Raw genomic sequence first — 26,274 nt, 5'->3', positions numbered from 1 at the left:
CTTACTCCCCTCCAACCGTATTCTGGATGAAGCAAGTTTAAAGATGGATGGAGGCTATGGCTTCCTCCTTCAAATGGAAATTAGACGCATAAACTCCAAAATACAGACACTGTTTATTCACACAGGGTGAGCATCGGGCCAAAATATTTTGGAATGACTGTGGCTCACATCTTGCTGGGGGCGTGGACCCGCGGTGCTTCAGAAGCGGCGCTGCAACATCTGTGCTCCGCCGCGGCCACTGTGAGCTAAGTGACGACGACTGGGAAGGCCGCAACGCCGCCGCATACCTCATGGCCGCCTCTCACGGCCTCACGGCCGTAACTTTAATGGAAAACACAGCTCAAATACATGCACGCATGCAACCAGATTTTATGGAGTTAAAGGCGCTTGCAGTGCTTTCTGTGGTGCCGGTGACATTCGTGAACTCCGAAGACAGATGTTCCAAATTCCTTTCCTCTGTGTCCGCGCTGCAACACTCCACGCTCCTCTGTTTGGTGAGGTGAAGTCACATTAATATTCAACCACATGGGAGTCTCTCGTCTCGATTTTTTCAAACAATATGGCAGCTTCTCAACCGCTCGGTTTTCCTCTCCCACCATACCGAGGTCACTTTTGAACAGAAACAGAGCCTGGGTCTGATCGGCCCTTGGCAACGTCTGCAGTGCGTCATCTCCTATGTGCTGTGGTTCCACAGCCTTACAGTCTATAGGTCTAAAACTATATGCTCGAAACAGGCTCCTGTCATATTGACTTGATGCATTCCCTCTGCCTGGCATAGATATGCAGCCTTACTGCCTGAAAATTATGACAAAAGTCAATAATACAAGCTTTCAGCAATGAGATAGTTTTGTTGAAAAATTCCACTTTTTCAGTTCACATTATTTTTGGGGGGTGTTTTTTGCTGGGTCATTTTCTCTGTGCTTGTCTGGAACTTTGTGTATCAGCTCCACTCCGCTGCAGCTACAGCCAGTATAGCCCAAAGCTGAGCCAACGGCAGCAAGAAATAACTGACACACACTATGCCATGTACAAAACAGTTTGTAAATTTTTAATAAGTGAATCTGGGGCACTTTCTTCATTTTTTTTTAGAAGACTCGAGATACTTATTGATGTCTCACATCAAATACATCCCAAACCACTTTATATATAATACATTTACCCTGCACTTTCTGCGGCAGTACATTTTAATTTTGGCTCTGACACATGCAATACGCTTCAGCACATTTCACCTTTTGAAGTCCAGCATATGATGCATGACTGATAAGTGATCACAATAAAAGAAAATACACGCAGAGGCGTCATTGAACTCTGATTAAGCCTCTCCTTATGGAGCGGGGAAGGAAGCTGTGCGAGCCATTAAGTTTCGCCGACATCAAACTAGTCCCCCAACCGCCTAAGCTTGACAATCTTAATCTGACAAACTGGTGCAGTTCATGACTATTTCATTGATGTATGAACTTAAAAACTTGTAACAAAGGCCTCGAGAGAGTCTTTAGATTCAAGCACACCCTTAAAGGCTCATCTGAGACAAGGCTCAGACATCTTTTCATCATCTTAAGAGGGATCCTGAGGTTTCCACCCCTGTAGTTGAATTTGTTTAATGTGTGAGTGAAAGAAAAAAAAAATTGATAACACCTCACTCCCATTCCCAAACCTCCCACTTGTATTTCAGGCACTTAAAGTTTGTTCTTAGTTGTTTCTTCCAAAAAAACAGTTTTACTCATTCAGGCTGTTTAAGTCCTGTGGAGCTCATGAATACTTGGATAAAGTTTAGAGAATATGAAGTTACTGTCGACGGAAAAGTCATTTCAATGCCAATTTGAAACAAGTATCGGATTGTTTCAGTGAGAAGTACTGGAGATCGGCGCAAAGCAGTCTGTGAGTTCACGACTTTCTAACATTTTCCCCAAAAAAAGGTGACTTACAAATGTGCATCGCACTTCCACCACTGAAACACACAACGACTGAGAGCCAAGAGGAGGACGAGAGGAGAATCAAGACGAAAGAGAAAACTGAAAGAGAGAGACAAAGAGAAAATCCGGAAGATGAGCAATTTCATTTTGATTGTGAGGCAAGACGTTAATCCATTTCATAGTCACCCACCACTCCACCGTTCATACGTGGTCTGTGGGAGTGGCACAGGCTGGGCTGGCCTAGATACATGCTAAATGAATAAAGCCATAATATCCTTTGATACAAGTCTTTGAAACATGTTCAGCTCCAAGCAGCATCTGTTCCTACTTTTAATCTGGTTAGGGTGTTTCTCCAAATGCAGCCAAGCATTATCGTCATCAGCAGGCGTTATGGATAGGGGGATGTGACACAATCAATGAAATGCACTAATTCGGCGGAAAATAGTGTCAATAATCCCCGTTAATTCAATTGCTTAGCTTACATATTTAACTTCGGCGGGGACGATCCGATGCATCGAGCGTCACTGGCAAAAAGAAATACTATACAGACACAATAACAGTTATTAATAATAAAGCAGTTGAGCTGGTTGTACATCTGAGAGAGAGAAAAGGTTTACTTGGCTCACATTCTGCTCTCTATCCCCAACAATCTCTCCTATGTGGCCTATTTAGCCCAACTAACATCCAGCATCTGAAAAGGACCAGACCTCAAAGTGGGCGAAGCCGCTCCCCGCGCTCGTCATTACCATGTTTGTTTATCTACTGCTCGCTCCCTCAGAGGAACACCCAGCCTTGTTAAGGAGGGAGAAGAAAGCTTTAAAAGTGGAAATAAGGCATACATTTGAGTCCGGTCCCAGGACGCTGTGCCGTGCCGAGCGATTTCCATAATGGTAGCTTAACAGGAGCTAGCCGGCTGAGCGAGGGGCACCTCGCCCTCATTAAGGCACTCGCTCAGGAACAGATTAGCGCTTCATTAACATACAGAGAGAAGCGGAGGGAAATTACCACTCTCTATTTCACAGTCTGAAAGGCAGGCAGAGACCAGAGTTAGAGATAAGTGGCAGGGAAAAGATGGACTCAATTTGGGGGGGGAGATAAAAATCGATGTATGGTATAAAATTTGCTATTAATGTATCCTGACCATGAATGTGGAGGATGGTTTCCTCTCTCTGACAGTCTGTGACCATATTCCTTTCATTCTTTGTCAATCCCTCCCTCAGTCTGTCTGTACACCTTCTCCATGGCTGTGTTACATTCATGCAGCTCATCACTCCTCTGGCAGAAGTCTGTCTGAGCTTCAATATGGAAGTGGCTCTCCAGGTCTGCATTGGTCATTTTTGCAGGTACAGTATCTTGAGTCTCTATACTTTCCAACATAAACAAGCGAGTCAAAATGTTGTCTTCCTAATTAGCTGAAAGAGTAGGAGACCTAGGTCATCCTAAAACTACAGATCAAAGCTTTTCTTCAGAACACGGCACTTAAACTACAGCAAACAGCAAAAAAAAACAAAAAACTATGCATTTATGAATATTATCCGACAGAAACTCCTCTCGGGAAGCACGCCGGCCATGTCATCGCTGCGACACCGACTCTCCGGATGTTTAAAATCAAAAGACGAAGATGAGGAAGAAAAGTTTAATTACCCTTCTGCGAGACGGTACGAGTTTAAAGTGGTCAAACAAAGCCGCAGAGAGAAAAACTTGATGAGGGCTTCTCAAAACAATTCTCCAAGAGCTTGCGCGTTGAACTTTCCTGTCCTGTGAGACTGCCCTTCACTGCTACTTCTCCTATAATCTTGTGATAAATTCCACTGAAGTGGTTTAACCTTTAGATTTAATGGGCCTAATTAATGAAACTACCTGTCACGGGGAGGCAGAAATAGCCTGACCCTCATTGTAAACATCAAACCGACTCTAAAAAAAAGAGTCTAGGAATGCCACCTGCATTAGAACACCTCCAAAAGAAAGAAATATGCAGTCTCTAACCTTTAACTTTGTGTTGTGCCTTTTACAGGCAATTTTTTAAGACAATTACTAATTTATTAAATACGTGATTGACTCCCATGAACCCTACATTTTAAAGCCTTGTTAGATGGTTAATTAAGTGGAGGTATGCCATAGGCCAAGTGAAAATAGGATTTAAAACATCTGAACTCATCCTGCAATCTCTCTGAATACCTGGATGATCGAAAAAAAAGAATTATTTCAATATTTTCTTAGCTGAAATGAACCTATAGAAGCTATAGATGCTAACTCCCTTCCTTTACGCCTTCAGATTCCTGCTGTTATTAGATAATTCACAATATTTCCCACCGAGTCATACAGCGAACAACGAATTATCCATTTTTTTTTTCCTTCCGTCTAACCATATGCCACTGACGGCTTTCTCTCTAATGGACCCTGGGGAGAAGCTGATTATCTAAAGGTTGGCAGCGTTATTATTACCTACACAGTCTGAGCTGACTTTGGCCAGGAGGCACCGAGACTGAACAATGTGCTCCAGGCTAATGAGCTGTGCTTCTTTCTATATAGAAAAGAGTGTGTATCAAACCCCTGCAAACCCAAGCTCACTGAAGTCACATTAACCTTACAGGAGTGTCATTTTACAACAAAAGATCTCTGGTGTCAAATTTTTCTTTTTTCTTTTTCCAGAGCTGATACGAGTTTTATTGTAACCAAAACTGAAAGGTCAAACACGAAACGAAAGCAAAGAGTTACCTTTCTAACTCCGCTGGACCGTGATTATGAGACGAGCGCGGCACATGAATCAGAGACGTGTCCTTAAAATCTGTGCGATGTTCCTCTTGCTGAACATAACATGCACATCTTGTACCTTTCAAGCTTCATTTATGTGTGGGAATTATTGGTATCCATCCCAGTCTCCGGAAAAACTATACATTTGTGCAAACCATGAAGACATAAAATCTCAGTATTTCTGAAGCGAGAAGGATTTATATTTAGATGAGGTGCCAGTCATAATAACGACAATGAAAAACCTTATCAACACTGTAACAGGCTTAAAGTCTCTTAAGGGCGAGATCAAAGCAACCGAACAAGGACCGACAAAACAGCGATCACTTGGGTACAAATAGGAAGTTATTGTCAAAAACATTACAAAACTTTAAATACCTAAAACTACAATAATTCTTGTGGTTTGATTTATTCAACCTGCCTCCTGACACAGACTTTCTTGACTCTTAACAACCAATCAACTCAGCTGTCATCATTATAACTAATGGAGCCAGGAGAGAGCCTGTTGCGCTTACAGTGACTAATGTGAATAACAGTTACAGTAAATGCATTTTATACTAAAGAAACGAACAAATAAACATGCAGTCATGTCATGGAAAGTTTAGTGCTATGTGAGGACAATCTATATCAACTTTAGACTATTGACACAATGGGATCAGTTCATACATTCATGCATCTTTCATTGAAAACAACAAATTCAGTCCCATCATGAATCTTTCTGCATGGGATGTTTCTGTAATACGATCAAAATTGACTGATAATGGTTAGAAAAATAAAGGTTAGATAAAGGTTATAAATTAAATTCCAGTATACATTTACAAATCATTTAAATTTGATTCTTAATACATTAGTCAATACATGAGATTGCACAGTTTTGAATAAATCATCAGAATGACCTTATGACACATCTAATGCCTGTAATGAATATAATGTTTGTTATTTACACTTTTTTAGCAAGAACAAAAGTAAATTGTGCTGATTGTCATACCAATCAGCACATCAGGCCGCTGTAAAGCGATGCATTCCTGAAATAAAATCCAACCCTGCAAAATAACATCACAGACCTAACACATCCCAATGCTGTAGCCTAGTTTCTTTTTCTCTCTTTCAACATTTCACAGAGGAGATGTGAAAGCTTTGATTGTACTTTATCCTTGAAGTGTGAAAAAGTAAACGAAGCCCGGCGAAGAGGGCGAAGGGGGAGGGAGGAAGAGAAGTTTCAGGTGCCATCCAGATTCCTCAGCTCTCCTTTCGCCTTTCATGACCAAATCAAAACATTCCCAGTGTCTCTCGTCTTCATTGTCAGCCCCCTTTCTTTCCATCCTTGCCCATCCCTGCTCCTCCTCCCATCCATCAAACTGTGTTTTTCTAACCTGAAAGCGCCACGCTGACTCATGCGAAACCATAAATACCCAGCTCCAGATTGATCCATCTCGTGCTACAGCCACATCCACATACCAATTAGACAAATGCTAGACATTCCTGCTTGCGCGCACATGCACGTACACACACACGGCCCACCTCCTCACCACCTTTAACCCTTCCTGTCTCCACACTCGAGTCGTGATGGTTTCTGAGACGTGAGAGACAGCGAGAAGCGTAGCCTCAGCCAATCCTCCTGGAACCCTGAGGTTGTTTTCCAAACCGCACTTTTACTATCTCAGGTCAAATACGCTTTTTGTTGAAGGAAGTCCAGTTTCTTGCAAATCTCCGCAGAGGTCTGCGAAAGGTTTCTCAATGTTTTGAGTCCGGGTTGCGCGCTGTCTCTCACAAAAAATGGATGAATTCAGTCGACTTAAGTGCTGTGCTGAAAAATGCAATCCTGCGCTGATCCCATTTATCTGCGGGGGCACAGCGAGGTGCGATCCAACTTTCAAACTCACCGTGCCACCTGTGTGTTAAGAACAAACTTTATTCCACGGCGCAGGTGTATGGATAAAAACCACAGAGAGGTGCTACAGACACCTAATTTGGGATATTTCAGACAAGCTCCTTTAGTTTTTAAGCTGCTTGAGCAACAGAGCTGAAGACTGAAATATTCCTTCAGATAGCATTAACCAAGTTTCAAACTATTTGGTGACAAAGATGAACCCTTAAAAGGCTGTGTGTGTGCAAGTGTGTGTTGGTGTGTGTGGGTAACTGTCTTCCTTTGAGGGCTTCTCCCATCTTCGCTGTGACTAAAAGGATTGTGAGGATTTTTTTCTCTGTCTCTTTTTTTTTTTTTTGACGTCATGACAGAAAGCGAGAGCTGCCTTGTTGGTCGACACTGCCAAAATTATTTTTTACATCCTCTGCATCTCTTCCCCGCCCTCCATCCTCCTCCTCCTTCTTCTTCTTCTTCTTCTTCTCGTCGTCTTCCTCCTCCTCCTCCCTCTTCTCTTCACTAACGCTGCATTCGCTTCTCCACACCAGTGTGTCTTTTTAGAGCCTTCACAGTCTGAGCGTCTTATCGAGGTTTCCCAGGTCTACGGGCGAAACCGACGAGGAGCTTCTGTCACCCCCACTCTCCGCTATCGGCCCCACGGCAGTCACAATGAGTCCGACACGCATCCTCAAGAACCACGCATGCACGCTCATTTAAACACACACACACACACACACACACACACACACTCATACAAGTTTATCCGCCGAAAACAAAAGTTGGGTTCATACTAGACTCATTTTCCCAGAGGGCTTCAGCGAAAAGACAAACTGTGCTTAATGGACACAATTTCAAAAACTGCTTTATGAAACCTGTCAGGAGGAAGCGGAGCAGTAAATAGAGACCGGGCGCCGCTTACAACAAGATGACACTTTATTTAAATAAGATGCTGAATACAACTGTATCCGATCCAGTCTGTGAAAAGCAACACAAATAAAGTGCGTGGCTGCCAAATAGATTGAGGTTTGCTTTCTGTAATTCTCCATAGGGAAGGAAAAAAAAACTAACTAGCTAAATGTGCTTTCGTTCCTCACTGTCAGAAAAATAATAACAATAATTCTCTCTCTCATCAACAGTTTTAGAGAGAGAGCTCAGTTATTTGTTTTTTTTACTGCATTCCTGTCATTTCTCAGCCAACTATTCATGTTTGCCGCTGTTAGACAAGAACACCCATTGACAAATTGTGACTGGTTATTATTGCAGAGCGGTTATCTCAGTGTGTGTGATGAGTCACGTCATTAGACTCCTAAAAAAAATGTCGAAAAAAAAAACCCCACTGCTGCTAATAAAGTTTACGTAAGATGTGTGTGAGACAGAAGGAGAGCGGAACCGAGAGGGAAGGCGAAGTGAAAAGACATGCTGGTCGCTTCCTCCTTTGTCCATTGTTTTCTCAGACGCTGCAGGTGCGATTATCAGATGAGCAATGTGAGCCACCCCCACTGTTTTAATCTGTGACCTAGAACTTGCTCGCACACACACAAACACGCGAAAACAACTTAGTACGGGTGTTGAAAGCATCTCACGCCTTGCTATCAGAGTATGTACTTCTTGCACGGGGTGGTATCGGTGCAGGGTTTGTGTTGGTTGGAAGTGTGAAAAGGGTGCTGTACCATGACAGAGAAGCACACTTCACTGATTAAAATTACTGCAACCAAATGAGCTCTGGGTACCAGAAGGCATCTCAAACTGAGCCGGCGTGCCAGAAAATTGAGCCAGCCTCATCTATCTATATCTTACCGACATCAGAATCTCCTGGCACTGCGTGTTTGTCATTAATATCTCTGAATATGAGGACGCTTCAGGAGAAGTTTTACATTTCAATTGACTAGATGAGCTGTATAATTAGAGACTCCATAAGTCTCCATGCTAAACTCCCTAAGTCGAATATGCTATGTCTCCCCTTGGGGAACTTTGTCCTCTTCGTTTGACCCATCTGAACTAATTAGAAGCAGCAGGCACTCACAGCGCTGCACCCAGTAAGCCTTCTCCTGCTTGCTTGGTCAAGGGCAACAGCAGGAGCATTCCTGACATCGAACATATTGGTGTGGAAGAAACGAAGCATACCTGAAAGGAGCAGAACCGCGAAAATGCAAAAACAAAAACAAAAACAAAACATATTTTTCCAAAACACTGCGCCAAAAAAAAAAAAAAAAGCAGTGAGTGGAAGAGTCTGCAGTTCATATTTTCCAGCTCTATTTGTCTTTTAGTCTTTATTCATCCTGCATGACTGACAAGCTCTCCCCTCCGACATGTTTATTTTACAGCTTATGGATTATGTTCAAAGAGGGAATATGAAATAGCACAAACTTAAATTGATGGCATAAATCAAAAATGCGTGCTCGAAATGAGATAAGTATTTCTTTGGAGAGCTGGGGCGAGTGACAATTACCTCTGTTAACCTTTGTTTTCTGTGAGATTTTCTCTCGCAGCTGTGAGCAAAGGTAAGCCACTGCAGTTTTCCTTGGGCAGAGTCCAGCTGTCTTCATGTGTGCGGCAGGATATTTGGAAATCACCTGCAGGATGCAGTCGCTCACAATGGGCTGTGAGGACAGGTGTGCAAAAGCGTCAGTGCTATATATGCTCAGTACTCGTTCAGAGAGTGGGTATGGGTACTTTTGTGCTGCTGCATTTGTGGCGGGCGCACTCTTATATATGTGTACGAAGGGGCCAAAGCCTCTGAAACACAGACGCAGAAGACGCCTACGTAAACAAGTGGGTTCTGACACTCGTACTAGACTTAGAACAATGAGGATTATTTCTCTACACCCACCACCACTGGCATGTTCTGGCCTATCTGACAAGCTGTCATCTTCCACATTGTTCACTTCATGCTACTGCATAGTGACAAATGGTACGAACAAAACCGTGTAGGAGAACGGCCCAGATTTATTGAAAAAAAAAAAAAAAAAAATGTCATACTACAGTAGATAATCTCCACTTCTGGCAACCGTTTGAATAACCACCATTGATTCGAGCAACGCTGGCTGTACGAGATCAAGTATGGAGCTCCTATGCCTCATCTGCACTGGCCACGCATCTTAAACAGCAATTCTTCCCCCATTCACGTCGAATGCACAATGCCGATGCTAATGCACAAAACCAGTGCCAACAGCTACTGCCCCTCTTTGAACAGGAACTTGGTTGTCGTTCACGCAACAGTGTCAGTTTTATTTGGCTTTAAACAGCACAATATTCAAACTGAAAATGAATGCAACCTTCAAGCAGTTGAACCGGCACCAAGTCCAAGTCACAGCTGGGAGCCACTTGGAAGGTTTTGAAAGTTGGTTTGAAAATGTGAGGATATGAGGATATATTCAGAGTACTTGGGGGGGGGGGGCTGCACAGCTGCATGTGTGTCTGTGTGTGTGCCCTTGATTTACTTAACTTCTGGGGCTGTAGCTACTCCGTGAGATTAAAATGTTGAATTTGCTGTTTTTACTTTTTTTTTTTTTTTAAGGATTGCTGTTTTAAGAGGTTATAGGGTTAAAGTTGAACTTATACGCTGAAGTGAGATAGTTTAGGGTAAAGTGAAATGCAACAGAATATATTATGTCAGATCCCGTCTTCTGGACTTGATTCTTTTCTTGGAACAAACATCAAGCCATCCTGTCACTGATCAATTCATTTAAAATTAAATAAAGGGTTGAAAACTGTATCACGGTTTGGCTATGGTTTGGATTACAGTAAGGATTAAAGAAACAAATGTGAGTTAATGTATGGATGTTAACACGTCTGTTTACACACAATGCTTGTTCAACATAAGCATGCCTGTGCGTGTGTGTGTGTGTGTGTGTGTGTGTGTGCTGAGTGTTCGTATGTGTGTTTCATTAGAGGAAGGTCAGTGTGACAAGAGCAACACTACTTCATAAATAATGTAAAACAATACAAGAATTAGACTTTGTAATTACACCTCTCCATGGCACTATGGGGGCCGTTTTGCATGTATGTGCGCGTGTGCGTGTGTGCATTTGTATAATCTCTAATTAGGTCCTAGAGAATAACAGTGGCTATTAAAGTGCTGCGTTCGTTACAACTGGTAGTCGAGCACAGGGCTCTCTCACTGCTTTGCTTTATATATCCATCTATCTATCAATGAGGGAGACAGACCTAAAGTCTGTGTTTGTCTCTGAATTAAAAAGGAAAAAAATAGAAACATAGATACACTCCAAAAATGAGAGCGTATGCTAATGATAACTGTATAAGTAAGCATGTTTAAGAGGCTCGTGTTTCGGAAGTGCGCCTGGCAGTAAGTGAAAGTAAGTGTTGCACTTGTAATCATACTCATCCCTGTCGGGTCGGCCACAGTTTACACTGCCACTTCCAATCTAGCAGCTGTGACTTAGCCTTAAACAGCACGTGGTATTTGGCTGCTGGTCTAATGACATTTAATGGTGACCATCAGGGACTGCATGTCACTCCAATTAGAAGACACACTCCCCTGTACTGCAAACTCTTCGACTAACAGCAGCTCCTCCCTGCAAATTTAAGGCATGAATTATTGAAAAGGGCAAAGCCGAGCACCTTGATGAGGTTGGCACATTCGGCCGGCTGAATGGCCGAACTGACACAGTTCGAGGAAAAGAGGAAGGAGGAAAAAGGCCACCGCTATCTCAGCAGCTCGGAGTGTGACTGCCTTTGTCTGAAAGCCGGGCCTTATCACACAAGCTAGCGGCCATCCACCCCAGAGACAGGACAGAAGTTACAGTTCTCCTCATGGCAGTCTTCTATCAGATGCAAAAAATTAAGGATTTAAGTAATGCCGTATTTCACATGCAAAATGTGAAGCCAGAGTGCTCTCTGGAGTGAGGAGCTTAAACGCCGAGAGCATCAGGCAGACGACCGTCTTCCCTGGGAGTCTGTAGTGTTTGCCGTTTGCAAATACAGCGGGAGAGTAAAAGGAGTGAGACACAGGCAACTGAATACTCGACGAAGATTAATGATGGTATTGTGTTGTGTTAACCTGAAGATACCAACAGCTTTGCAGAAAAATAAACAGGAATTAAATGAAAGTGTTGAAAGCAAACATGCTAATTAATCTAAAGCACAAGTGTCTTGTTGAGGATTCATACTTCATGCGACTTATGAACATGCTCATAGAGCAGCAATGAAAAACCAAGATGAATTCCAGCATTGAAGTTAAAGGCAAGGTCATTATTTGATACATAATGAAGCAAATGACATTAAATGATAGGCTTGACCAACTGTCGAACGTCAGTGCTCTGAAAAAGAAATATGGGGTCCAGAAAAAAGCTCTATCAAAGAAAATGTCAGCCGGACTGTGGACCTGGGTCTGTGCAATAAAATCAATTGTAGAATATGACATCTGCCAACTATGTTTCTTTGTTTCGTACAGCGATCAACAGAATTTTTTTTTTTTTTTTTGATTTGTCACAATTCATTTACATCAAGCGCCACTGGGACGTTGACTTAAATGACTAAATCCAGCCGCTTGAAATCTACTTTGCATTTCACTTAATGTTATATTTCAAAGGCGTCCTTACAATTCACTTGACAGCTGAATGGAAACATAGCTTCAGACCCACTCGGGTAACTCAGCTGTTGCAGTTCCTGAATGTTGGCATGAGCCTCTTTCATGCTGATTGAAGGCGCTGATGACAGAACAGTGCCACTGGATTCTTTTCCGTCCTGCTCCCCAGGCCCCTGACCCACCTAATTGGTTTTCAGTGTCTAAAAGCCCCACCCATCAGTTCGACTGCTTTCACTTTCAGATTCAGTACTTTGTATTATTCATAACTGGCAAGAAACTTTATGAAACACACTTTCAGATATACAAATAAGTCTTCAGACGTGTCTAAACTTAGATATATCGTGTAGGGAATACTTACGGAGGATCTTGTCTCTACACTTGTGTTTTCTTTGCTCACACTGACATCCAAACACACACACACACAGCCTTACATGGCTAATATTTGGGGGCTTTTTGATTGAACGGATGTGAAGCCATCATCTCAGCCCAACCTTAATCATTACAGCTGAGCGTTTTAACCTAATCCTGCTGTAACTATAGCTCTAAAACTTAATTCTAAACCCAGGATATCTATAAACTAGTGTTGAGGCCCCTGATTTTTGGACCATGCAAGGTAGTGTCCTACGAAGCAGGAATCACAAAATTGCGCACGCACACACGCACACGCACACACACACACACACACACACACACACACACACACACACACACACACACAGTGAGTGCATTCAAAGCCAGCCAGCTCACCCTGACACAGCAAAGAGAATATATGACCAAAGGGTGCTGTTCCAGTGTGTGTCTGCGTGTGAGTTTTTGCAGATGCCTGCGCGTTTGAGCAAGGAAAATGGAGATGGGCAGTGAGGGTCTGCATATGCATGTATTTCACAACGACACAGACAGGGATTGTGAGAGTGTGTACGTGTATGTGAGTGTCTATGTGTGTTTAAAGCCGTCATATCTTGCCTCTATGAGGAGTCTGCCAAACTGCTCTGACAGTGCAGAACTACAAACACTGACACAAGTTCTGTAAGAGTTTTCACTCCACACAATGCATAAAGATTCATACTAATGATCAAAGTCATAGAATAACCCAAAGAAGCCTCACTACATAATCCCAGCCATTATAAATAGGCTCAAAAAATAAAACAAAAATGTGCTGCGTGTATATATAAATGTCAAACGCATAATGAACTCAAAGGCTTGAATGTTAAATTTAAATCACATCAGTACTTGACACAAGGTTTAAAACAAACAAATAAAAAGCTTTCAATTGTCCCAAATTGAGTTTTCTAGCTCCACAAATAGGTTAGACATCAAGAAGTCCTCACACAGCTGAACAGTTCCTTTCACATCAGCGTGTCAGCAAACTTCTGAGGAAAGCACTGAAACCACAACAAGCAGCAAGCTTTCCCTCCACCCGTCCATGTATACAGCCATCTCTGATCTCCCCGAGCTCTGTCTTGGCCAAACAATATTCTAACATCATCACCAAGCTAAGCTGCACCTATCTGTCCCGCCGTACCATCAAGCCCAGCCCAGATATTGCAGAGGATTGAGTTCCGCTTTGATTACCGGGAGGCCTTGATGCCACAAAGCTATCTGCTCTAATCTAAAAACTTGCTTTTTCTTGTTTGATGGGACTCCAGCGTGCAGACAGGCACTGCCAGATACAGCTCAAACCAGGAAAGAACCCGGTCCCACCTATTTCCACCCACACATGTTCAACTCTACACTACAAAGACTGCACACCTCTTTCATCCAGGGCTATGTTTCCGCTTTAGGATGCCAATCAAAGATTCATAACTACCTACTTTTAGACTTTCAACAACGAAATCGTTCTCTACCTGCCTGTTTCCCTTCATACGTTACAATATTTTTGAAGGCGGAAAAAAAAAAAAAAAGGAATCACAATATGAGTTTTGTCAATATTGCAGAGCAGCCTCTTTCCATCGCTCTCTCCTTCCTACTGCGATAGTGATCCAAGCGATAAAGCTTGCCTCTATTATTAGCAGTGTAATAGAGGGCTGTGGTTGTGAGGATCTGACAAGGAGATGATAACAAAAGTGCTTACTCCTCCGTTCCCTCCGCTCTCCTCCTATATCATTTAGAAAACAGTCGCAGTGCAGCAGCAGATCATGGCCGGCTAATGGCCGCAGAATATTACGGCTGCCACCGTAAGCAACGCTTGCCATTACTCAATTTGTGCAGACATTAAGAGGAACATCATTAAGATTAAAAATTTATTTGTTATTCCACTGCTTCGCCAATGCTCCAATAAATACTTGTGATCATGTACAACAGCAAGATGCTGAATTAAAGTGGTATGATTAAGACAAAGCTGCTCTGAGGGTTTGAACTTCCTATTAAGGACTCGGAGCAGTGTTGTTTGAATTTTCATACCACATGAGGTTCTCAGCTTTCAACCAAAATATGTATCTATATGCCCCGGGTGTATTTCCACACACACTTATTTTCTCTCTCAGATTATTGTCTTTGGAGAAAAGCCAGATTTGACACCAGGTGACTTCATGAAGTTGAGGAGTTGAGTCAAAGTGTACCACACTCAGGAAGACATTCCCCAGACTCACAAATAAACTCCAGGCTGCTTTAAGCAGTGTGTCATGCGAGACTGAAGTGGAGAAAGATCCACCTTAAATTACATGTCCACTTTTCCACTTTTGTTTGAAAGATTGTAACATCAGTCATCGATATCGACATCATTTAATTCTCAGTGTTATTACCAAAAATATTACAATTAGAACTAAAAAGAAATCGCAAAGTCGTACAATATAACGGATTAGTCTTTTAGGACAAACATGAATTGCATCATATCCTGCAATGCAAGATTGCAGAGCACAAAACGGAGCGCATCACGGAGAAGAAACAGAATGAACTGCGATGAATTAACATCTCAGCAGATATGAAGACATACCATGGGTCCCGTCCTAGTTTATTAAAATATGCTTGAAAAGCTCTTGTTGAGAGCTCGTGAGAGGTTCTTCTGTTTAGATTACAGAAGACAGAAGAAATGATGGAAAACAAGACAGTACAGGCTTGTACCTATAGGGAGAGGTGACAATATGATGATTAAACTGCACATATGCCAGTGCCTGTTCTGAAAAGCACATCAATAGCATATGTGTCTTGTGTGTGAGTGTGTGAGTGTGTGTGTGTGTGTGTGTGTGTGTGTGTGTGTGTGTGTGTGTGTGTGTGTGTGTGTGTGTGTGTGTGTGTGTGTGTGTGTGTGTGTGTGTGTGTGTGTGTGTTTGCTGTGAGTTTGGATCTGACAACAGCAGCAAAAAGCAACCAAAGCCTGAGCAGATTTCCAGGGCGCAGGTATTTGGAGCACTGTGGGTGACTCTGAAAAGCTCTCAGAATAAAAAAGAATAGCTTCCCAGGATGCCGCCTGATTTGAGTGCATCTACTGTACGAATGTGCGTTTCTGAGTTTTCTGCTGTGTATTTGCCTAGAAACATTCCAAACTCAGTCCATATATATATATATATATATATATATATATATATATATATATATATATATATATATATATATATATATATATAAATGTGTGCTTTTGTGTATTATGTGTGTGTGCCTGCCTCATAGCAGTCTCGGGTGTGTTGCGTTCAGGAAAACCTAAGAAGGTGACATATTGGAGAAGTTTCCTGAATCCACAATTCGTAGCGCGAGCTCTAAACAAAGAACAGAGGCTCCCATCAGACATGCTACAGGGGGAGTGACACGGTTGCTAAAGCTGCAAACAAAATATTGCCGGATCGCGAGGACCTGGAGCTAATCAGAGGTTTTACAGACTGTGATAGCAGGAAGGGGCGCGTGGACTGACAGGCAAGCTGACAGCCACATGTGGAATAAGGGATACTATTTTCTTCTGCTATCTTTACTTTTTTTTTTATAACCTATTTGATGGATTTCCTCTGGCCTGCATTACCAGTAAACAGACAGGCAGACATGTAAACAGGTTCAGATATGACTCAGAGTACTGTCTACACAAAAACAAAGGCTCTTTCTACACTGTACCATAGTTCATTTGTTGTGACAGACACCAGTAATCACCCCATGCTCACGAGGAGGACAGCCGTGCAGTATTTAGAAACTCAAACTCAAGCGAAGATTCTCTGAGGGAAGCTGTAAGATTTATACCTGTTTGTCGAAGTCTGTCTTCCTGCCACACGAGCAGAAGCTTGTCATGTTAGTCAGACTGACTACTCGTCTCTGCTAATGAAGCCGGATCTATCAAAGACATTTTGATCTAAACCACACAGCAGCTTGTTTTGGAAAGCTGTAATGTAGAAAATAATGGAAAACTGCAATTACAAAACTCTTACTGTGTGTTCATCATTGATCAGCACAACAAGAATCAATAGACTTTTATCTTGTAAATTAGTTCATCAAGTGAATGTTTGAATAAACTTTAACTCCCGCAGCTTCGGCATATAGCACTGGTAATTGAATACCTTAAGGTTGTGCGGTGTTGCTTAAAAAAAGATGCAATAAAGATTCTGCCTTTCAAACAGACTTGCACAATATTTTTCATCAAAGGCATGCAAGGAGTTTCACTTGTTTGAAAATGACAAAAGCAGTTTTTTGAAATTGGAGAAGAGAACTTGAGAGAGAAAGTTGTCTTCTGAGCACTGTCACTTTCAGGGGCTCCACTAGTTTGATTGCAGGTTTTGGGAAACTTTTGCATTGGGATGTTTTTGAATAGAATAGAATAAAGCTTAACTGTCATTAAAGACTAAGCATATAGTTGTCTTTACACAATATTTTAAATCCATCAACAATTCTCAGCTTCATGACAGCATTTACAGCTGGCATTCTTAGAAAAACCTCCCAGTGCGTCTTTAAAATAACGCACAATTCATTTCCACACTTTCAGGATATCTCTTCGTGTTGATATCAGGCTGAGGTGTCAGCACTTCTGCAAAGGCTATCGTTTTTCCACATACTGCCGGGATGGGCTGTTGCCTCTATTCATTCCGAGCGATGATGCTTCCTGAAGGCCCACTTCACATCTGGCCCTGTGGGTCTCCGTCTCAACAACCCTGCGACTGGTGGGACGCGTGCGCACTGTAATTAAAATGCTACATTTTGCTAATAGCAGGTGACAATCGTGATGCTCTAAACACACAAACTGTCAAGGGCTTTCGCTATCGCTGTGATGCCTGCTGCAATTATCGCACAGACAAATGAGTCACACAGATGGGAGTATGTTCATTATGGCGGAAAGCAAATGGAAGTATGTCAAATACTGGCAAGAAAGATGAGTTTATGCAGAGATGGGAAGATGACGACAATACAAATGGCACGGACGTCGTGGCAGTGGCGATGCTTGGCTGGGAAATGACGGAGTTCTTACCTTTTCTGCAACTTATGGAAACGTAATGACTTATCCATTCAGAATATGTGGCAGTGACTCATCCTTTAGAGCTGCCAAAAATAGCTTTCTCCCTAACTGCACACAATACACTCCTTATCTCACTCAATTCTGTTCCACTAAAAAAAAAAAAGAGAGAGAAGAAAACAATAAATGGGTGCCTGATGGAAGGATGGAGGGGAAAGTTGAGAGCTGCACAGCAAAATTAATCACATCTAAACGCATGCAACTAGTCTGGGAGCTTTAGGTGTTTCCTCGCTCAAACCTGATTGAAATGAAAGGGAGCAACTGTGGCTCAGTTGCTAAAGTGAGTAGTCCCTCAACTGCAAAGTTCTAGGTTTGATCCCCGAACCCCCTGTCCACATGTTGAAGTGTCCTTGAGCAAGATAGGAGGCCATCAAATCGCTCCTGTGACTGGGAGAATATGAATGTGACTAACAATGCAAAGCACTTTGAGGGCAGCGGAAGCAGAGGACAAGTGTTACAAATAAGTGAAATCCATTACTATGTAATGGGCCACTATTATGTTTCTATAGAGCTTGATGACAACCCCTGTAGCTTCCAAGTGCCAGGGTTTCAGAACAGACCCGATTTCTCCACCGCGAGTGAGTCCTAATAGGCAACGTGCACAATCGGCCAATACATAGCACCACTGAGAGGTGAAGTAAACAACAACGGTTTTCTCTTTATCATGTTACCTGTCAGTGGGTGGAATATAATCAGCACCAAGTGAACACTCTGTCCTCAACATTGTTAGAAGCAGGAAAAATGGGCAAGCGTAGGGATTTGAGCAAGTTCGGCGAAGGGTAAATTATGATGGCTAGACGACTGCGTCAGAGACGGATTCAACAAGAAAGGTGTAAAAATACCCAAGTGCATCACCGGACCACGAATCAAGATAAAAGACAGGTGTGGGAAGAGGGGGATCTAGCAGCAGTCGTGTTGCTTTGAGTAAAGTCTTAGGCTCCACAATCCATATGGATGTTGCCTTTGACAACATTACTGTGAATGACGTGTGTCCTTTCATAGAAACGGTATTCTCTGATGCCAGCAGCCACTTTCAGCAGGATAACACACTCCTACCACAAGGCAAAACTAGTTCAAGAATGGTTTAAGAACAACTACTTGGACTTGCGCTTTAAATTCTCAAAATCTGAATCCAGTCGAGCATCGGTGGGATGAGCTAGACAAACAAGTCTACTCAGTGGAGGCACTGCCTCGCAAATTCTAGGACTTAAAGGATCTGCGGCTAATATCCTGTTTCTAGATGCCACAGCACACTGTCAGAGGTCGAGAGGAGACAATTCAATGCTGACGAAATTCGGATTTAACATAAAGCGTACAGTGTATGCTACATGAATGGCACCTGACAAAGAAAAAAATAAATATCTGCAAATAGCCTGGTGCTTTCACATTGTTTGTTCACACCTCCCACACAACCGCGATGGAGGGCGAAAACACTGAAAGGAGACAAATCACATATGAAACCTAAAAGATGCCGAACCCTGAATTGGAATGACTGGAACTGGCAGTTTATCCGTGGGCAGAGGGAAGCACTGCCTCTGTGGACTATTTATCCAGTGCTCACTACGCTCAGGACTTTCAGCTCAACCTGCAAGCCTTTCAACTCTTGAATTTAGGCTATGCCCACACCAATGATGATCCATCTAAAAATGCCCGAGAACACATAAACAATACTTCCACATAGTGGAAAACATGTTTTCCAACAGCTTTAGTAGCAGAAAATTCAAATGATGTCCTCCAGACAAATGGAAAGATGTTTTTAGACAATGCTCGGCTGATGCGATGAGTTTTCTTGAAATAAATAAATGTGAAATCTTCCAAATGAATTTCTCACCAGGGACACTTCGACAATCGGTTCAAAAATTTAAATACACTCTTCTTAGCCACTACAAGTAATGCTTTTTCATCGTATAAAGATTGAACCACAGAAACAAAGAGACATTGGGTAATTTACTTGAGGAAGAGCCACTAGAAAAGGAGTTAGTTTGTCAAAGAGATTAGCCACTACCAAGCAAAACTGCTTAAATTCTTCTACAGGAAGCTCCCATCTTGTCCGATGGGTTTACCGAATGCTGGTACTGTTCTTTTGTGTGACACATTAAACACGACTGCCTAAAAAAAAAACAACAGTGAGTTTGTTTGTTTGCATTATAAACAGAAACATCAGATGTTTTTCTGATTGTTTCTAACTGAGAAACCACTCAGCAAGTGTTTTCTGTTGAACTAAAAAAAAAAGATTTGTAGAACCAAGGCTTATAATTAAATCACTGACACATACGACACATGCCTGTGTCTCCTTTCTCCTCTTTTTTTAGAGAAAGATTTTATTGCTTTTTGCCAAAATTTCCCTTTACTCTCAGCTTATTAAATTATAACAAACAGATGTCCCTGTTGCAGCTTCCTGTGACTGTTTTCAGACATTTCTCTTGAAGTATGTATGATTCACATGACTGTACCTTTCAAATGCTCCTTGATATAGCTGAGACGGAGCCACTGCTTTACACTAATGCAGTGATTATTTGTGACCCTACTTAAAGACGGATCTATACTGAAGCTCAATAAATAAGCACAACATGAAGTTTCTGTGATATAAAGTTGTAGTTTTATAGTTGTTGTTTTTTTACATTGCTGTTTTGCTGATAGATGAAATCATTTCAACATTTTCTTGTCCTTGATACAATATGAGGACAACTTTTTGAGATTGTCTCCTCAGACGAGGCAAAAACGCAAACTAAAAATCCATAATTATGAGCTTTTGCTGTGTTTGCTGTTAATGTTATATAATGAAATCCCATCATCACACGATACCCACAAATGAGGCCTACATCTAATTACAGTGAATCTAATTATTTTTTTTCAGCTCTTTATTTATCCAACGTAGTCATTTTCTAAAATTCCTCTTTGGGGCTTTTCTACACCAAAAATACTCTGCTGCTTAAAATCCTCTAAATAGAGAAGCTTGACACTGCGAGCCAGAGAGAAATGAAGACACCTCTAGCACGAGCATCAAGAGAAATGAGCCAAAGAACGCGGGACGTGTGTGAACCTTAACACAATGATTACGGCGGTTGCAGCTAGGTACCGTAGCCTGATATGAAAAAACAGCAAAGACGCCATGTCATGCACCAACCCATGCTGCCAAGCACACACGCTCCGCATTCCTTCCAACAGTGCTGGGAAATCATGTTCATGCCATAGAGTTCATGCCACCATGAGAAAAGCTGTAATGGCTGGATATTGAAAGCATGATGTGAACTAATATTAGCGATTTCCGTTTGAGTTTCTGGCTCTTTCGGTGTGTATCCCACATACCTGCGCTTGTGACTGATGAAATCCACGAGTTTCACAAGTCAAAGTTTCCCCCCACAAACTTTATGCTCACCTCCAAATCTGCTTACATGACGCCCAGACTCCATCTAAAAGAGCCGTGTCAAATCTTAATCTCCTAAATGTGTGCGGGGTGGCCAAAGAAAGACGCGCAGCTAGCCAGCATGCTGTAGTGTGAGCCCGAACGGGCGACGGCTGTGCCAGGTTTTAGGAAAAGAGGCACTCAACCCCTTCAGCCAAGACCTCCACTTTGAAACAGTAGGCATTTTAATGTATTAGACTGGCACAAGGTTAGAGTGGGGGGTCAAGGGAGAACTGATGTGCATGTGTGTGTTTGCGACGACGTGATTGTGTGAGCGGTGTGTAAGTTCAAGAGAGCGAGAGTGGCTGCACAAGACGGGTAACGACTGGCCTGTTTTTCCCCTTGTGTGGCAGAGCCACAGCATTGCCAGGGCAGCCACTCCGTGCCCTCATGGTATGTAGACACTGTCGCCCTCCAACAGAGCGACAGAGAAGGGGGGGAGGGCCGAAATGTGGGGATGTGAGAGTGACCGAGTGAAAAAAAGAGACTAAAAGGGAGAAGCATTGGAGTTTACAGTACAGTTTCCAGGAGACACTGGTGACTATTTTACAATAAAGTCAAAATAACTCATGAAAACAGCAATACAACGCCTCAGATTAATACAGTGTTATCAACAAATATACTACACTTATGAAGAGAGACAATGACATTTTTTTTATTTATTTCCATTACTGTTTCCTGCATATAGTTAGTGAGCAGTTCATTGTGGGAAAACTGGAAAGAAGCTGTTTTCACACTTGTGATATAGTTTTGTGGAATGAACCAAAATTAAATTTAAAAAATCTCAACTTCACACTTACATTGGCATTTTCACTATGAAAAAAATGTGAAAACCGTTGAGCTGTATAGCCACTGTGACCGAAAATCTGCACTGTACTTTGCAGGATTAATTCCACAACAACACTCGGCTAAATGCAAAGCAGTTAATGGGTTTTTGTGGAGGTAATCCTTCCATCTCAGTCAAAAAAGTAAAATTCTTCCACAGTGCACATCAATTAAGATCATGCTTGTGAAGCCTGTCATATTAAATTTAGACCAGTGCTTCCCAGTTTTTATTTATTTGACCGCCACAAGACAAGGCTGTGTGTCCCCGTTCCAATTTCTGCTCTGCCAAAACATTACAGTGAAGCCAAATACTAGCTGACAACCGTCCACCAAACACAAAAAGGAGGACTCCTCTAGATATAAGCATCTGGCAGTTTCAAACATTTTTACAAGATTCTATAGTGTCTTAAAACGATTTTCTTTTACATGTAGTTGATTTGGAAATATCAAAGCTGTCAAGGTCACAAGTGATTTATCATTTATGCAACAAAACTACAAATTTTTTACCAACAGAGTTACATACTGGAGCAGCACCAATCCACAAAACATGATAAAATGGTGAGTAAACCAAAAGAGTTCATCTTCAGAGAAAAGGATTTTTTTGTCTGTTCTAGGCATCATTACATTTTTTGCGACAGGTTAAGAAAAAATAAAACTAAATGTCACGGGTAAATCCCGAAATCTCGAGCAGCGTTTTATCTTTCGGCACAACAGTCAAAATACCAGAGAAACATCAAAGAGGCTGGGCACTCAGTGAAAAAAAAAAAACTGGTGACAATTTGTTGACACAGGCAGAGGAAGCACTCTGCGCCCTATTATTGCATGTGGAATGACAACAGCGCCAGGATCCAACCCAGCCATTATAATCATTCCCAGGCAGAGGAGGTGGTCTATGGTGCATGTCGTCTCATTGCCATCATATATTGTCGCAGTGTGATGCAAGCACACAAAGACAATTGAGAATATAAAACAAAACAACGAGTATCCAGAGAAAAAAAAAAAAAATGCACCAAATCGGTCCATGTCGTGATATTATTCCTGCTCCATTTATGAGACGTTTGAATTGGGGGGAGCTGTGTGTGCTTATCAGACAACTTTCACAGGAATGAATGAATGTGATTTGGCTCTGAGCGCCTGCAATCAGTGTGACTTGTTTAAGCTGAAATAGATTTTTCACCCCGGCATAGTTCATCCAAGAGGCAAAGCAGCATCTCTAAAATAAGCCCCAACAAAAAGCTGACATGAAGAAGAACTAAAACACACACATAGACGACACACACGTGAAAATCTTGCTCTTTAGCTTTTTCTTTTTTTCTTTTTTTAACTATCGCTAGAGGCTTTGGTAATATGGCACCAAATTATCAGGGGATTAATGAACACTTCACAAACTGGGTGTGAAACAAAACGAGCTGAATGACCGGAGAGAAATAAAAGCTGATCACAGGAGCGGGAGATGTGAGAATAAGAGGAGCGGGGGGAGTTAAATCAGTGAGATTTACATGGGAGCTGCGGTTGGATTTGTGGGGTTGATGGCTTCCCTATCTGGGTGTCAAGCGTGTATCGTGGGTGTGCTAAACAACAAGCAAACATCCCCAAATCCTCCGGGCACCTTTTGAGAGCCGAAAGAATTTGGAAGAGAAGAGACTGGCTGAGGAAAACAGGAGTGGTGGCAGGGGTGTGTGTGTGTTGGGGGGTAGATATAGAGAGTGTGTAATAGGGAGAGAGAATCAATGGGTGCCCCCGGAGCAAATAAAGGCCATGACATCATCGTATGGCAAAGGAGTGAGGGGAGAGAGGGAGAGAGAGTGAGAGAGAGAGAGAGAGAGAGAGAGAGAGAGAGAGAGAGGGAGAGAGAGGGAGAGAGAGGGAGAGAGAGAGAGAGCACCCACAGTCACCCATTCTGCCTCTCGGGGCCCATCCACTGGAATGGATATGAGCTGAACAATGCGCTCTCAATGAATGGGATCCCAAATCCCACAGTAAAAAAAACAAATCACAGTGGGAAAGTGGAAGGGCGACGGTGAGATAGAGAGAGGGAGCGAGAGAGTGAGCGAGAGAGAGAGAGAGAGAGAGAGAGAGGGAGAGCGAGAGATGGGCAGAGAAAAGGGAGACTCTTAAAAAGATGTGCACACAAAGCAACAAAGCATCTTGGGACATGTAGAGCAAGGCAAGTAGAGAGTGAGACAAAGCTGCTTTTGTCCTCCCCTGGCTGGTGGGTGGCTTGATGTGAAGGATTTGAACATGGTACCATTTACATCAGCGCTCTCCAATTTATTGATTGGGCCATGTAATCCCCCGAATGTAAAAAGAAAAAAAAAAAAAAAAATGAAAAGGTTGGATCCGCGCTGGATGCGTGTTTGTTGGGCCTGCTACAATGGCTGCGTGTGGGAGCCAAGAACCGGGTTTTACATAACTTGTCAGGGAGAGCTTTGCGATGCGCTCAAAAGTTTTGGCCCGACGCTCGGGATGCCGGTTTGCCGGAGACACGTGAGGCGGGAACAGATGTTTGAGGAGGCTCTAATCACGGCGCCTCCCCGCGCAGGTCGGAATGTTGGGTTTAATTGCGTTTCTCATCGCACGGTGGTAATAAACAGAAGTCAGAGCCTTCAACTGGGAGGGCTCGAAAAAGTGAGCGGAGTGAGAGTGCGCGTGTTGTCGTGCGTTTTCCAACAAAGAGCTTCGGTTCCTCCGTGATTACAGCACTGGCGTTGTACAGCCCGAACAGAGAAAATAAATTAGAATCACAAGGAAAGAAAAGTCTTTCATGTCTGATGCTTTGATAACGAAAACAAGCAGGTTTCCACAAACCAGAATTAGTTGGCTTATAATCCACAGCTAGCTGGGGACAAGTTGACACAAAAATTTCAAACAATCGACAGGAGACGCACTCATGAATAAGTCACAAATAAAAGAAGAAAAAAAAACTCCTATATGGCACTTATTTTGGGATCTATAAAAAAGAAAGATCGCACGAACATCGTGCAAATATGGAGGAGTGGAGGATGCTGCTGCCCTCTGATCTGACAGAAATATGCTCTTGCAGACAATTCAGAAGCGCTCTTGAATGAATGAGCACAATTAACAGTAGAGTTTCTATGATGCTTACAGACACTCGGCCTATGAGAAATCTGAACAAGTGCAGCTGGAGCAATACTTGAAATTCAAATTCTACTGAAAGCTTTCTAAACCGCTATAGCTTTGTATCCATCTGCGCTATTGATTAAAAGAAACCCACTTGTTTTCTTTTTCAGCTGCTCAGAGAACAGACTCTGGCAACAGCTCTGCGGTTCAATACATTTGGTTCTACTGCGGGTGACATTGAGGAAAGAAAGACACTTTCAAATCTGATGCGGATTAAGAAAGAAGAGACTGTGAGGTGGAAAGAGACACCAGACAGTCACCAGAGAACCAAGGGCAAAACTTTCACAGTCAAAATCCAGCAGTGGAAGAGAATTACCGGAAGCCACAGCTCCGCCAGCTGACCTCAACCTCTGACCTCTGATCTCCGGCAGCACATAATGATTACTCCGATCACTGCTTTTCGAGTGGGCCGATCAATTCAGTGACTGGTTTGCAAATATATCAGGACTCAAACTGACAGTCATTGAACAGCAACAAACAAATTCTTTAGATACATTGGTGTTATTGTTTTGTTTTTTTCTTCGACATCTGGTGCGGTGATGCTTTCTACTATGTCTCTGAGGAAAAACCCAGTTCAATAGTGGGCCATGGCTTTACAACGAGGAGTTTGCATGTGTGGGTTTTCTCCTTCCTCCCACAATCCAAAGGCATGCGGTCAGGTGAATTCTACAATTGTTTCCCTCTCATGTGAATCATGAGCGTGACTTTTGAACTTTGTGTAATTTGTGCTATTCTTAGATCTTGCTTTTCTGACTTAATGGAAAATTTTGTTTTTATAACATCCTTCAACTGTAACTCAAGTAGATGCGACTGATCAACCAGTCACATCTACTTCTAAGTCGAAGCGAAAGTTTCTTTCGGAACTGAATGAAAGCACTTGGGTGGTGTCCAGTTGGGGACTCCAGAGAGAGAAAGCTGTCCACACTTGCAACTTTTGAGTGAATGGTCCATGAGAGGAAGATCAGAAAAAAAAAATCTGTTGGGAGAAGTCTGGGATTTGGCTTAAAGCTACATTTAGTACATTTTTTTCCCCCCCCTTTTGAGATACGGAACTTAGAAGAGCTTTGCTTGATCAATTCTCATCAAGTCTGTCTGAAGCTATCAGCTAAAGATATCCTTTGAAGTCTGAGCCAACACGTAGAGGCTACATTAGCTCAGCGGCTCCTACCCCGAGCCTCGGCAGCTTAGCGTGTCCATGATAAATATTGAAATCAGTGGTGGCTGCTTGCAAGTGCACGCCGTCTGTATCAGAGATGTCACCCTACACTTGACCGGTGGAGCGATGGCGATATGGGATGACGGAGAGAGAGTGAGAGAAAGCGACAGACTGAGCTACTTCACTCTATGTGTGTGTGTTGTATACACTACCAGTCAAAAGTTTGCACACACATTTTCATTTAATGT

General features: G+C 42.5%; 1 protein-coding gene and 1 long non-coding RNA gene across 2 annotated transcripts in view; one reads left to right on the top strand and one right to left on the bottom strand.

The window, feature by feature from the left end:
- The window catches only part of commd10 (COMM domain containing 10), a 55,294-nt gene that overhangs the window by 17,271 nt on the left and 11,749 nt on the right, over positions 1–26,274 (bottom strand). The gene's annotated exons all lie outside the window — the stretch shown is intronic.
- On the top strand, positions 3,056–16,398 carry LOC115398312 (uncharacterized). The gene is made up of 3 exons (XR_003932568.1): positions 3,056–3,221; positions 5,164–5,168; positions 16,388–16,398. It is a non-coding gene; the product is annotated as an uncharacterized LOC115398312 (long non-coding RNA).

The sequence above is a fragment of the Salarias fasciatus genome, chromosome 12 (assembly GCF_902148845.1).
Source record: "Salarias fasciatus chromosome 12, fSalaFa1.1, whole genome shotgun sequence".
Taxonomy (NCBI): Eukaryota; Metazoa; Chordata; class Actinopteri; order Blenniiformes; family Blenniidae; genus Salarias; species Salarias fasciatus.
Note: the sequence above shows the minus strand (reverse complement) of the source record. Positions and strands in the feature narration are given on the sequence as shown.